Here is a 15,227-nt window from a genome sequence, read left to right as displayed (position 1 = left end):
GTAACTTCTTTTTTTAACTTCTTGAACTCAACCTTAGCTCTTAACTAATTTAACGTATCCCCATTAATACGAGTTACTCTTATCTTAGTCTGTGTGCAACTATAGTAAAATTTAATGAGCAATTATGACATCATAACCTTACAACTAAGCAAATGTCCTTAAATCTGTTCAATGAGTCTCTCGGGTGGCTTCACAAGTCTTGAGGATCTTCTAATGGTGTGTTCTTGAACTTGAGCTGGTTGGTGCCTCAGGTAATGGATTCTCGAGTGTGTGTTGAGGTAGTCTGGCAGCATCAGTCCTCGGATCTGCTGTGGCTGGTGCCATGAGAAGATCTCGATGATTCCGTCTCAGAACCACACCGTCTTCTGTCTGAATGGTGTATGACCTTGGTTGCATTTCGCTGAGAACGGTTGCTTTCTGTGCCCATGTGTTTGTTTTGTCTTTGAACCTCACCCGGTCGCCAGTATGAAGTTCAGGTAGGTTCTGTCATAATAGAACTTCTGCTTTGCTTTTTGCTGTTCCTTGCACCTCTTCACCTTCTCCCCCTCCTTTGTTTTCATGGGTAAGTTTGATCTCAGGTGACGTCCCATAAGGAGTTGTGCTGGTGACATACCACACTCAAGCAGTGTTGTTTGGTACACCAGCAGGCTCTGGTAGAAATCTGTTCCATTGTCCTGTGCCTCGTGCATCAGCCTCTTCACTGTCTGGACTGACTTTTCCACTAAACCATTGGACTTTGGGTAGTGAGGACTTGATGTTGTGTGCACAAAGTTCAATTCTTCTGCTAAGTGTCGGAAACTTGAGTTGGAAAATTGCGGTCCATTGTCTGTGAAGACCTCTCTTGGCACACCATGTCTGGAGAATATGGCTTTCACTGATGTTATCACGGCCTCTGCAGTTGTAGTGTGAATTCTACAGACCCCTGGATACAGGGAATAGTAGTCTGTAACCACAATGTAGTCTTTCCTGTCAGAAACAAATAGGTCTGCGCCTACCTTCTGATATGGTCTGTCTGGCACTGTATGTGGCTTTAGTGGCTCGGCCGGATTGCTTGCTTGATATTTCAGGCATGTCATGCAGTTTGAGACCTCATTTGTCACATCTTGATTGATCCGTGGCCAGTATATCACCTCACGTGCTCTTTTCTTGCATTTTTCAATCCAAAGATGTCCTCCATGGATATTCTTGAGCATTTCTTGTCTCAGACTCTTCAGGATGACTATTTTACTTCCCTTGTAGATGATGCTTCCACCACTGACAGTTCCGCTCTGCAGTTCCAGTACTCTGCGATGTCAGGTAAGCAATCTTGCTTCATGTTGGGTCATCCACCATCCATCTATGATGGTTTTGCTCAGTCTTCTTAGGGTTTCATCTCTGTTTGTCTCAGTTTTTATGAGCTCCATCTTCCCATCTGCCATGGGCAGTGCACTTGTGATCATGTTCACATAAGCATCCACATTGTCATTTATCTTGGTGTTCGCCGGCTCCTTTGGGTCAACAGCTCTAGACAACGTGTCGGCTGTGTACATCAGCTTACCCAAGGTGTGCATCACATTCAGTGTGTAGCGTTTTAGCCGGATCATCATATTTTGGATTCTAAGTGGACAGTCATTGAGTGACTTTTGGAACAACACAATCAGTGGTTTATGGTCGGTTTCAACCCTGATTGCCTGTCCTGACATGAACTGGTGGAATCTTTCAAAGGCATATGTTATGCAGAGTAATTCTTTTTCAGTTTTTGTGCATATCTCGTCTCTGCGTCTGTCGTTGAGTGCAATGCATATGCGATCGGTTGCCAGTCATCATACTTCTGCAGGAGAACAGTTCCGAGCCCACTCTGTGATGCATCTGATGAAATCTTGATGGGTCTCACCGGGTCATAAAACCTCAGAACTGGTTCTTCTGTGAGCAACATCTTCAGGTAACTCCATGACTTCTCATGCTCATGATCCCACTCCCATTCAATCTTTTTTTCCGTTAGCCGTCTCAGGGGTGCCAACTTTTCGAAGAGGTTGGGTATGAAGTTTCCCATGTAACTTATCATTCCATTAAGCCCCTGTATGTCCATTCTGAAATTATGTCCTTGGCATGTTTTCAATTGCTGACACTTCTCTGGGATCCAGTCTGAAGCCTTCACTGCTCAGGATGTCTCCCACAAACATCAGTTCTTTCACTCCAAGCTGGCATTTCTCTTTATTCAGCTTCAAGTTTGCTTTTCTTGTTGCTTCCAGGACATTTTTCAGTCTCTCATCATGTTCAGCTTTCGCACTTCCCCATACTATGATGTCATCCATTGATGTGTCCACTCCTTCCAGGTGTTCATAAATCATGGGGATTGTCTTGTGATACACCTCAGGCGCTGAAGTGATGCCGAATGGCAATCTAAGGAATCTATATCTACCAAATGGACTGTTGGCTGTGCACAACTTAGAACTTGCATCATCCAGCTTCAGTTGCCAAAATCGTGATGATGCATCTAATTTGCTGAAATACTTTGCATTCGCAAACTGTGACATTATTTCTTCTCTTGTAGGAAGTTTGAAGTGTTCTCTCCTTATTGCTCTGTTCAGATTTCATGGATCCATGCAGACTCTGAGCTTTCCATTCTTTTTGTCCACGATGACGAGGGAACTTACCCATTCAGTCGACTCATCAATCTTTTCGATGACTTTCAGGCTTTCCATCCTGTCCAACTCTGCTTTCAGCAGCTTTTGAAGAGCAAATGGCACCTTACGGCATTGATGAATGGCTGGTGGCAAACTTTTATCCACCCTGATTGTGTTCCCCAGGAAGGCAGCCGAGACCCTTGAATGGGTCATTATATTCTTTCATGAGTTCATCATAGTCTGTATCTCCTTCACATTCTACAACGTACACTCTCTTTACTAGGTTCAGTCTCACACAGGCAGATAAACCTAGTATGGCCTGCAAATCCTTCAGCACCACTATGAATGCAAGTGTATGCTCTCTGTCCTTGTGTGTCACTTTCACTGTGCATTTCCCTTTCACAGGTATTGCTGCTCCTGCGTATCCTCTTACTTTCACTTTTGTGTCATGTAGTTTAGGTCTGGGTCTAATTTTCTTGAACTCAGATCGATATCTCATTGGCTTGAGCTCCAGTATCCAGTTTCATTGCAATGTGAATATCATTCACTTTCAGTGTCATTATCCAGTCTTTTTTTTCTGTTCTATATTCTGTAACTACATCCATATACAATTCCTCTGTGTCACTCTCATCCACTGTATGGACTTTGCTTTGTATGGTTGGATTTTTCAGCACCGGGCATAGATTATTTTTGATGCAGTTGTTATATGTTGTGCCATATGCTGGACTTTTTTTTTAAGGATGCTGCATACCACATCGACCACGTCTTTCCTTGTCCATCTCTGTTTGCTGGTTTCGTTCCCTTTTTCACCTCGGGGGCAGTGCTCTTCTTTTTTACTTCACTGTGTGTGCAATTTCTCACTGCAGCCACACTGCAGCTTTCCCTGAATAGCTCTTTTGCTTGCGTGTTCACAGTCTCTCCTGCTCTACACAGTATTATTGCGCTTTCAAAGTCCAAATCGTGCTCCATGACAGCATCTCCCTTAGACTATTATTTGGAATCCCGCAGACAAGCCTGTCCTTTATCAATGAGTCTATCAGCCCTGCTTCTGTTGCTCAGCTTGGTCACATATTGATCAATTGTCTCTCCCATTTTCTGTACACACGTGAAAAATCTGTGCCTCTCAAACATCGCATTTCTTTTGGGTATACAGTAAGCCTCAAACTTCTGTTATTTTATCCAACTTAATCTTGTCCTCATCAGCATCAAAAGTGAAGTTATTATAAAACTCCAGCGCTTCATCACCCACAGCTAGGGTTGCCAACTTTTACACTACCAAATAAGGGACAAAAGGTGGCGTGCTGCAGTGGTGTGGGTAGTATGGTGTTGTGTGAATATACAGTGTATTGTTTTAAGCCATTTGTCATAATGATCACTAATCTCTTACAGCCAAATTAAAGATCAATACACAACTCTCATGCCTTGGCAACATACGGTAGGGTTAATAATAGTTTGTTATTTACAGCTACAGAGGGCAGCCACCACCTGCTCCGGGTCAGTGAAGGAGAGCTCCTCATGTAGGCTGATCAATTTCAGTTTCATCATTACATTTTCTGATGAGAAATCAAACCACTTGTCAATGTATGCAATGACAGTCATAGAACTTCATAAAGTCCTTTTGCTGCTTTGATCTTTGTGCTGACACTTGTTTGTCCATCAGCTGCTTGGTCTGGTATCCAAAAAACTGTCTTGTTTCCACTTAAGCATCTTTGCTTTGAATTCTCCCACCTCCTCGTAAACTTCTGTGTTGCAGAGCATTGTTTCCTCCAGATTTCTAAAAAAAAAGAAAAGAAGCACAGATGAATCTCAGCAGCTCCAGTTTTTTCTTCATCCTCAAAAGTCCTCTTCAGTGCCACAGGACAGGTCTCCCCAATGGACCTGACGTATGAAGTGAGAGCTGGCCAGCTCTGCAGGAGATGATCAATAGCTGGATTTTGAGACAGCCATCGCGTGCAAACATGATGCAGAATTTCATGCCACTCAATGTCAACAAAGGCAACAAAATGCACGCAGTTCCTTTCTTCTGGAAGCAGATACTGTGACATGGCTGTAGATCTTTAAAACGAGTGACTCAATAGCCACTGACAGCTGATCACAGGCGTGCTTGCAGGTGTTATGAGCTATGTGAGCCGGGCAATTAGCTTTCAGAATGCAACTGTTGGCACTGCTCAATAACTGGTAAACGGAAAGGTGTTATCCAAAGTTGACATTGGCATTATCTGCTGCATAGGCTGTGATGTGTTTAATACCCAGTTCATACTTTTCCAGACAGATCATCAGAGTTTGATGTTCATTGTCTTCATAAAAGTCAAGTAACTTGCACTGCACTCCATCAGTACAAAAGGCTTTCGTTGAGTCACCGCTGACAGGCTTAACTCACGTCCTTTTTATTTCCCATTGCTTATTGTAGCTGCAGTCTTTTCTTTTTTGCAGGTTTATCCATATTTGAAGTTTAATCTATATTTCCACATGCCAAACCGACTGAACGGCACCAGACATTGCCGGAACTATTTCTGTTTTTGAAGGAGTTGACGCATTTACTGTACGTGTACAACTGATGCGCGTGAGGGGGGCTGTGATTGGATGATAACAGGTGATCGTTCTCACCCGTCGTGATCAGCGCTGCTGCATCAGATGTGATACATCTGTGAGAGTGCCCTCTGGTGGTTAGAGTAGAGTAGCAGTCAATAAACGGGACAAGGGAGGTCAATTTGGCTCAATTTAAGGGACACCCCGGCTACTACGGGACAGTTTGCAACCCTGCCCACAACATGCAAAAACACCGACGCTTTCATTTTTTTCCACTTTTCTCGTCAGCGCCGACTGCAGCTAGGTACAACTCAAAACGTTACTCAAAATCTCCAATTTTCAGCAACATTACCTGTCAACTGAAGGTTGGTTGGGTGGTGGATGTAATACTTCAATCTTAACTTCGTTAGGTCCTCTTTCTCCCACGGTAAGTAGGCTAACGATATCCTCTGCTGACTCACCGATGTATCGGGCTAATTCGCTGGGTGGCTAACGCCGCTAGTATGACGAAACAACGCGGCTAGTCTCCTTTGCTAACTCTGAAGTTCGTCTTTTCCCTTCAAGTCCGTCTTCTGACGCCATGTTTTGTTCGTACTGTGGATTCTTCAAAAACGACACCGTAGTCTAACTTGAAAGAGATTAGTCTTTATCAACGTAACTTCGTGTTTACAGGAGACACTGTCAAGTGTACTTGCAGTTCACCTAAAGCCTCGTTTTCCACTCAACACAGAGGCGACCACGCCTCTGCGCATGCTCCATCCGACACGCACACAAACGAGAACCAGCAAACCTCCATTTGTCCCTGACGTTACACAGGACAATCCCCATTTCACCATCAGTAGTACACAATAAATGCTCTCGCACCGATATAACCAGTTAAAGTCGGCTTGTCTGAATCATGTTTTTAGCTAACCAGCAACAACCCAGAAAAGCAAGCTGACACGTCAGAAACACTTAAAAACTGTCATTAAAGCACTGATTTTTTGACCATGTTAAAGAGAATAGAGCCTTGCATCTTCGACTTGCATCTCTGTTGATGGCATTTATGAGTAATCCTACCTACATTTACGAGTAATCCTACCTACATGTATGAGTAATCCTACCTACATGTATGTGTAATCCTACCTACATGTATGAGTAATCCTACCTACATTTATGTGTGATCCTAGGCAAATTTATAATTTGTGATAATGGGCTATACAAATAAAATTGACTTGAGATTTACTGGACTTGAATGAAACTGTATTGGCAATACCATGTGATGGACAGAACAGTGGCGGGGATGCAGAAAAAATATATTTTGCCAATTTTCTTACCAATGAAGATTGTAATGTTCAAAAAAACAACAAAATCTGTAATGTCTTACAAAAGCATATATCTTTAGATGCGCATACAAACATTACTGGAGGGTACACACACACACACACACACACACACACACACACACACACACACACACACACACACACACACACACACCGACACGCACACAACCCCAATCTATGCAGATGGCAATGTTAAACATGACAGAGTAGATGCTAGTTTATGAGTGAATGAGTGTGTTAGTAGCCAGTTTTATGAGGTGCTTTGCATCTAAAAATCTGATGCTTTATGACTGAAACCTTTGGAGCGAGAGGTGAGAGGTGAGAGAGAGAGAGTCAGTTGCAGTTTTAGAGGAGACTACACTGTGGTAACGGGATTAATCTGCCCTAAGGAAGAGCTGGGTGGCTGCAGGCGGTTTACTCTTCTGTTGAAATGTTAGTTGTTTAAGGGCCATATCTATACCTTTATTGTTAGGATTCATTAGTAAGCATAGCATCACTATAACAGAAAAGACATAACATATAAAAATATAACACGTTAAACCAAATATCAGTGTCAGAGTGCAAAGGAAGATCTAAAACTTTAGCAAGCCTTGTTAAAATGAATTATCCTCCCAGGTGCAGCTGTGTGATTGGAAACAGATTAACAAAGAAAAACAATGACCAATATGGTATTATGCAAATACACCTGAATGATGTCCAAAATGTCACAGTCATTTCAAAGAGCTATTATCATCCCCCCCCATTATCATGTGCAATGAGTGCACAGCTGTTATCATGGAAATGTTGCTCCCCTCCGCTCTTTGGCTGGAGAGTATTGAAAGAGATTTGAAGTGGCTGTAAAGGCTCAGAGGATGTGAACTGAGTACGCCCATGACTTCCCATCTTAACAGGAGACCCAGGAAGGATGGCAAGTCAAGAAAACTGTAGCTGCCTTTATTTAAAAATGTGTAAAAAATGTCATGTGGCTTTATCAACATGATGTTGTTGTGTGTTTAGCAGATGACCAGAAGCTAGGATTGAAATGATCCTTTCCTCTCTGAATTTCTTCCATTTTTCTGTTGCTCTTGGGAGCCTGAATTGCAATGCTACGATAGTGGGCTTTTACGTCATTCATGGAATTAAGATGTTCACAATTTAATGATAACGTATGCATCTTGATGGATTGTAAAGTGTGAGGAAAGGTGGCATCATATTGTCAGATGTTTTCAGCATAGTCAGAGTTGTGACACGAGGATTTGTCCTATTATGCAAAACTCCCTTCAGCCCAACTTTCTGTTCGACCAATTCATCTAAACCTCTGCTCCCTGGGCGGACACATCAAAAATACATCAGCATGCCTGGAACGTCCCTGTGCTGACCCCATCTACACATATACAAACCCCTGCTGGGGCTTTTTATAGCCCACTGAGCACAAGGGGAATTTGAACCCTTTTTTGTAATATGTTTTCTAATGACTCAAACACTAAAGTATCAAAACACTATGAGTGATGCTAACCTGTATCTCAAATTTGACCTCCCTTTGGTACAGCAGCATAGATGCAATCTTCTTCACAGCCCCCATCCCTGAAATAAGATGATGTCTCTGGGCCACAGAGTGTTCATCTGTTTAGGGGTACCTACATGATGACTTTGTGAGACTGCTGAAACCCCTATTCCCCTTTCTGCCCCTCTCGTTTCAGGGTAAGACTAGCCAACAAACTTGAGGCAGGTTAAATGAATGCAGCTACAGCGTGTTGGTCTATGACATTACTTGTGGTCTGGTTGTGCTTGTGACTAATGTCTCTGACGTTATTGTGATGCCCTAATGGCATGCTGTTTGCTAACAAGGACCAAATGAGGGATGTGGTCTGTGGAACGCCCTCTCACAGTGAACACTTCACACAACCTACATTTATGTTTAACAGAAAACAGGAAGCTTAGTCTGCAATTACCCTCTCCCCTACTATATTCTATTTTATATTGCTCTTGGAGTCCTGGATCATAAAACTACGCTGCCACCACAGTGCTAGTGGCCACTTGGGCATTGGGATATAATGTCAACCATGGATTTAGTGCATTATAACAGTCCACTCTTCTCTCCAGAGTTAGACGGAGTAATTGGTCACCACAGTCCTCGAAGTAGCCTCCTCCATTAGACATTCATTAGGCTTGTACCCTCACATGCTGCCCCTACACTCCTCCAGGCCTTAAGCCCCTTTCTGTCATCAAGGACATTTCTACAAGCACTCAAGTTTGGAGACAAATGTAGCAGGACCAGCTGCTTTCTTCACAATGCAAAGTGATGTCCATGAGTGGGTGAATTATTGAAGTGGGCTAATGCTTTATTGGTGCACAGCACTGAAGAAGGCGAGAGAGCAGCAGTGCTGCCAAACTCATGCTTTAGTATATTATGGTTTGGAGTAGAATCAGCGGAGCATTGAATGATGGGCAAGATGGTGGATAGGCATTTATTCAGGTGATATACCTTAATTCCCTGAATCTTCCAAGTTATTTTCTGGCATGCTGCAGGACAGAAACATCGTTGAGCCTGGATGGTGTTGTGGCCTTTGGACAGACTCAAATGTCAAGATGGCGACCTTTAGAGCTCGTATGCCATCATTAAGAGGCACATATAAATTGGAATGAAACGAAGCTCTTTCTTTACATATCCAGACCCATGCCTGCATGGCATTTACCTTCAATGAGAAAATCAATAAATAGATTTTGTACTATACAAGCTTACAAGTCCCCTCCTCTCTATTGGGTTCTTCTGCACTCTCTATCGCCTTCCTCCTGTTCTGCTACACTGCCTTCTTGATGTCTCCCACCTTTGGCTGAGTGGTTAAGGTTGTCCGCTGCTTCGTTTCAGCTTCCATGCTCATTAGTTTGGTTTCCCTCAATGACTTAATGAGTAGAGAACCATCCCACACCCCCGACCTCTGTCTTTCTCTGCACATCTTACACAAAAACAAAACATTGAAGCTGCTTGCTGCGCACTATACTTACTATTAATTTCAACTGCTTGCACCAGTGCTTCTAGATCCTCATAACATCAGGGCACAATTCAAGAGAATCATAATTTTCCAACTGACGCAAGGTACCCTGCGTTTGAGGCTTTAAAGTAAACAGAAATACTTGATTTTCCACTCAGTAATACTCAGTTTTCTAGATGTGGTCTTGTTTAAACCTGTGCAAAGTAGTAATCAAAGAAACTTGCTCCACAACACACCGGTGAGCCTCAGCTGATAACCGTACTTTAGACAGACGTGGACGCACCTCATTACTTTCACTATCCTGTCAAAATATGTGTATATGTTTTAATTAAAAACGGTGGTTTTTGATATGTAACCTTGAATTGCACAGAGGCGCGAAAGCCAAAGAAGGAACAGATTCCATGCGTGCCAGTGTGCTTATACATGAGAGTTAACGAGTTAGTGCTGGATCATGAAGTGCATTTCTTGATATCAACATGGTAAAAGAGGATTTTCATACCTTTCCATCTGAAGCAGTTTTTAATAGTTAAATCTGAAGGAGAGGGACATTCGAGGGCGTTATTTTACCCCCTTAATTACCCTAACAAAGATAAAGCAAAGCCTTTATTCATACTGGCTATCACTAAGGTGAGAGACGGGGAGTCACGTAACACTGCTGCTACTGGGTAGCCCCAATGGACCAATAAATGGATATGAGGAGTGTTTTACCCGAGGTCTTCTCAGTGATAGCTGTGGGTGCACTGGCTATTTGGAACCACAGATCCCCCCCCAGTGGGCCAGTTGAGCTGTGAGGTTGATCATAAACCAAGCAAGGCAGATAAAAAACAAACAAACATGAACAAAACTAGGTCATAAAAGCACTTCGTCCCGAGATGACAACAACTTAGAGAGGAGAGACATTATTTGTCTTAAGGCTACACACTAGAACACACACACACAGGCATGCAAGGAGTGGTGGTTGAAGAAATTTTCCTTTTGTATTTTCCTCATCCTGCTTGCCCTTCCTCCTGGGGCAGCCAGGAGCAGTGGGCAGCCCTTTCCCTCGGCGCCCTGGGGACCAGTTCCAGGTGGACATCCATGTTGTGGTCAGGGACAGGACGGGAGAGCGTTCTGCGTGTTTTTTTATTGGGCTTCTTTTCGATGTTGGAGGAAACCCATGTGAGCATGGGGAGAACACACAAACGCCACACAGAAAGGCCCCTAGTGGAGAGATAACCCACCTGAGCACAGGAAGAACATGCAGAGTACACACAGACAGCTGCTGCACACCGACAGGAGAGTACATGCAACTCCCCCTGTGCCAACACCTCCCCAGGCGGGAATCGAACCCAGGACCCTCTTGCTGTGAGGCAGCAGTGCCACCAACTGAGTAACTGAGTCTCATAACTGTGTCTCCCTATGCAAATTAATGTGCGATGCTGAAAAATAACCCCCCCCCCCAAAACATTAAGCCCCTTGATGCAGATTCGGCCAAAGGTCACAAATTGATTGACTCATTCGTTAATTATTCATTAGCATTAGAAATAACATTAGTTAGCCACTAAGGCTAACTGAATTTCTTAATTATAGTGAGACTTACCAGTCAATTAAACTTGTGCACTATGAATCAAAAAAGCAAAATTTCAGTTTGTTTCATATTATGATTCAATTGAAGTGCCTATGAATTCACATATCCCCAAGACTTGGTGGAAAATATTGAATTTAATGGAGAAAACTCCCAAGGCTGCTCTCGTTGAACCATCTGACTCAACTTGTGTTTTGAATCCAGCATGGCTTTCATCAGAGTATGCTCATATCTTTTTACAACTGATCTAATATACAATTTGCATAAGATTAATTATAAAAAGACATGACTTAAACATGAGGTGGTCTGGAAAAGTTACTGAAATGTGTTACAAAAACAGTGGAACAGTTTTTTTTTCCAAAATATTTGAATTTCTAGTATTACTTTGTTGCAAACGTGTGTAATATAAGGGTTGGGTTGTGGTCATCTGCAGGTTGCCTCTGGTAGTGTCCACAGCTACTTTTTTACCACTCTGCCCTTGATGGTAGTTGCATAAAAGTATTTAACGCAATAGCTCTTCCACGAATAGCCAAACATTGAATATCTTGCACTTGTTTATTCCAGTGGTCACTCTCTGGTAGCAGTTTACTGGGAAACAGTCTGACACAACGTCATCGATGACTCTGGTTAGTTTATATTGAACCTCTGGGATTTAAAATGGTCAAACACCAGTGCAATGAGCACAATCTTCACAGGCATAGGTAATATAAATAAAAATGATGATCACCGCAAGTGCCCCATCCACATCTGCCGTGCAGATATTTCCAATTGGTATTGAGATTAGCGGTGCTCGAGTCAAAAGTTGACTTCTCTTACCACTGAGCACCCACTAACACCCCTAAAATAGCCTCAGTGGGTTTTAATGAAGTACTCTGTATGCAGTCACAAGCATATGCCAACTAAGTGGTTTATCGAGCTCCATAATTGGATAATTTGCTGTCGCGAGTGTTTTCCCCAGGCTTGCTGTGAAACCTTCCATAAAATCTTCTGCCAAAACTAAAATGTTGCAGCTAATTAGCCCTTGCAAAATCCTTTACAGTCCACAGTATCATTAACCCATAAATCGAATGCTGATGTGTGTGTATATATATATATATATGAGCAGCAAAGTGGTGCAGTGGGTGGTTAGCGCAGTCGCCTTACAGCAAGAAGGTCCTGGGTTCGAGCCCCGGGGTAGTCCGACCTTGGTGGGTCGTCCTGGGTCATCCTCTGTGTGGAGTTTGCATGTTCTCCCCATGTCTGTGTGGGTTTCCTCTGGGGGCTCCGGTTTCCTCCCAGAGCCCAAAGACATGTAGGTCAGGTGAATTGGCCATACTAAATTGTCCCTAGGAATGAATGGGTGTGTGTGTGTGTGTGTGTGTGTGTGTGTGTGTGTGTGTGTGTGTGGGGGCCCTGTGATGGCCTGGCGGCCTGTCCAGGGTGTCTCCCCGGCCTGCTGCCCAATGACTGCTGGGATAGGCTCCAGCATCCCTGCAACCCTGAGAGCAAGATAAGTGGTTAAGATAATGGATGGATGGATGGACTTCCCTTGAGGAGCTCATTAAATGACACTCTAATCTGATGTTTCATTCATTATCATCATCATCATCATATATATATATACATTATTTCCAGACATGAAGGGAGGCTACATGGTGTCCCACAGGATAGATGGCTGAATTATAAAACCGGTCTTCTCTGTCCTTGACAGAAGAATTCAAATTGTGATTCGGCAGCTGTTTCCTTGATGACCACATTTTTCTAACTTAAGTTCTTGTCAGATTTTTCTTCTCGTTAAACTGATTACTGAGTTTCAGTCAGATGGTGCTGCCTTATACCATACACTGTATATATACACATTTTTTCCCCTTGCCAGTCTTGTGTCCACTTTCCTGTATCCAATCTGAACATCGTCTGATTTGTAAGGGTCCGCTTCTCCAGAAAGGTGTTTGGGGTGAGTGATGGGCGTTTCTTGCTGCACTCAACTTGTGCGACTCGGAATGGAAATGATGCCCCTGTCAAGAGAGACAGTCCTCTGGTCCTCTGAGACCAAAGCAAAAATCCATTTACACCCTCAACAAATTTTTTTTTTACATGTTTTATTGAGGTCTGTGTAGACAGAGGCGTTAGCTTGCCACGCCAGTGGTCATGTGTATAATTAGCTGTGATTTGTGGTTCTGTGCAGTGTGACGTAAGCTTATTTTCTTGTCGCGATTTTTTTAGTGTTTAGGGATATGCTTCACAGTCATTGTGTGTGTGCGAAAGCATGTTTTTGTTTGCTTATGTGTGTGTGTGTTTGTGCAGTGAGTCAGTGAGCAGGGCTGCGCCTCTTTGGTATACTACACACTTCCTTCCATCTCATTTCAGACCTCTCTGACACCTACTACCCCACCCCTGCTATCTCAACACACGTCGGTGCGGATATCCAGTGACCGTGGAGAAGACCCTGTGCAATGACAACAGCAGTGACGAGGAGCGTTCCAGCGTCAGTCCAGTGTCACTCTGGAAGGGTGTGTGTGTGCGTGTGTCTGAATCAAGAAATAGGGGTGCAATAAAAACCTTTGGTGAGAGTAAAAAGAATAGTAGAGAAACCCCCTGAAGAGGAGCATTATGAAAACCAACGTAAGCATAGTACTCTGGGACAGGGGCAATTTCAGGATTTTTTTTTTATAAATTTATTTCTGATTTTTCCCTTTTTTCTCCCAATTTAGTGGCCAATCAATCCCTATTTTAATTCAAACACCCACCCTCGTACTGCGTGCGTTCGCCAACTGCATCTCTCCGGCCGGCAGTCTCGAAGGAGACCGCCTCCCCACTTTCGTGACAAGGCGACTCCAGGCCGAACCACTGGTTTTTTCCGACACCAGAGACGCATTCACGTGACGAACACAAGCCGACTCCGCCCCCTCCCGAAGACAGCGTTTGCCAATGATTGCTGCTTCATCGAGTCCGGCCATAGTCGGATCTGACGAGACCGGGGCACGAACCCCAGTCCCCAGTGGGCAACTGCATCGACACAAAGCCGATGCTTAGACCGCTACACCACCGCGGACCAATTCCAGGATTTGTTTGAATGAGGTGGCACAGCGAGGGCTAAGAACCAGTCGGGGGGTTGGCATGAGAAATCAGAAAATTCTATCACAAATAAATACAGTATTGAAAATTGGATTAGAAAACATTGGGCACAATTTTCAGGCTCTTCTGCCTGAAACCCAGCCACTGGGGATGCACAAGCGAGAACATTGTCAGTGCCGGTCCAAGCCCGGATAAATGGGGAGGGTTGCATCAGGAAGAATCTTTGCCAAATGAAATATGTGGATCATAAATCAGATTTCCATACCAGATCAGTCGAGGCCCGGGTTTCCAACGACCGCCACCGCCTCTGTACTGATGGCGAGCAGAGTGCTGGTGGGAACTATGCTACTGTTGGGTGAAGGAGAAGGAGAGGGGGAAGGCATGTCCAGGAGGAGCGGGAGAGGAGGAAGGGGAAGAGTGTGGAAGTGAGAGTCAGAACTTTGAATGTCGGCACTATGACTGGTAAAGGGAGAGAGCTGGCTGATATGATGGAGAGAAGGAAGGTAGACATACTGTGTGTGCAAGAGACCAGGTGGAAGGGGAGCAAGGCCAGGAGCATTGGAGGTGGCTTCAAGCTCTTCTACCATGGTGCGAATGGGAGGAGAAATGGGGTAGGGGTAATCCTGAAGGAAGAGTATGTCATGAGTGCGTTAGAGGTGAAGAGAGTGTCAGACAGAGTGATGAGTATGAAGCGGGAAATCGACGGTGTGATGATGAATGTTATCAGCGTATATGCCCTGCAAGTTGGGTGTGAGATGGATGAGAAAGAAGAATTCTGGAGTGAGTTGGATAAAATGATGGAGAGGGTACCCAAGGAGGAGAGTAGTGATCGGAGTGGACTTCAATGGGCCTGTTGGTGAAGGAAACAGAGGTGATGAGGAGGTGATGGGCAGGTATGGTGTCAAGGAGAGGAATGTGGAGGGACAGATGGCGGTGGATATTGCGAGAAGGATGGAAATGGCTGTGGTGAATACTTATAAGCATGCGAGACACACTTATAAGGGTGATTGCTAAGACAGCAATCAAACTTTTCTTCTATAATTTACTTTCAGGTATATGAAAATCAATAGTAATATATATAAAAATATGAGAACATTATTTCTCTGCTTTGTCTGACTCCATCTAAAATAAAACTCCACCTTTTCACATCACAGTCATGATTCACTCCTGGCATCCT

Source organism: Lampris incognitus, chromosome 9 (assembly GCF_029633865.1).
Source record: "Lampris incognitus isolate fLamInc1 chromosome 9, fLamInc1.hap2, whole genome shotgun sequence".
NCBI lineage: Eukaryota > Metazoa > Chordata > Actinopteri > Lampriformes > Lampridae > Lampris > Lampris incognitus.
The sequence above is the reverse complement of the archived record's forward strand: the minus strand, read 5'-3'. Positions refer to the sequence as shown.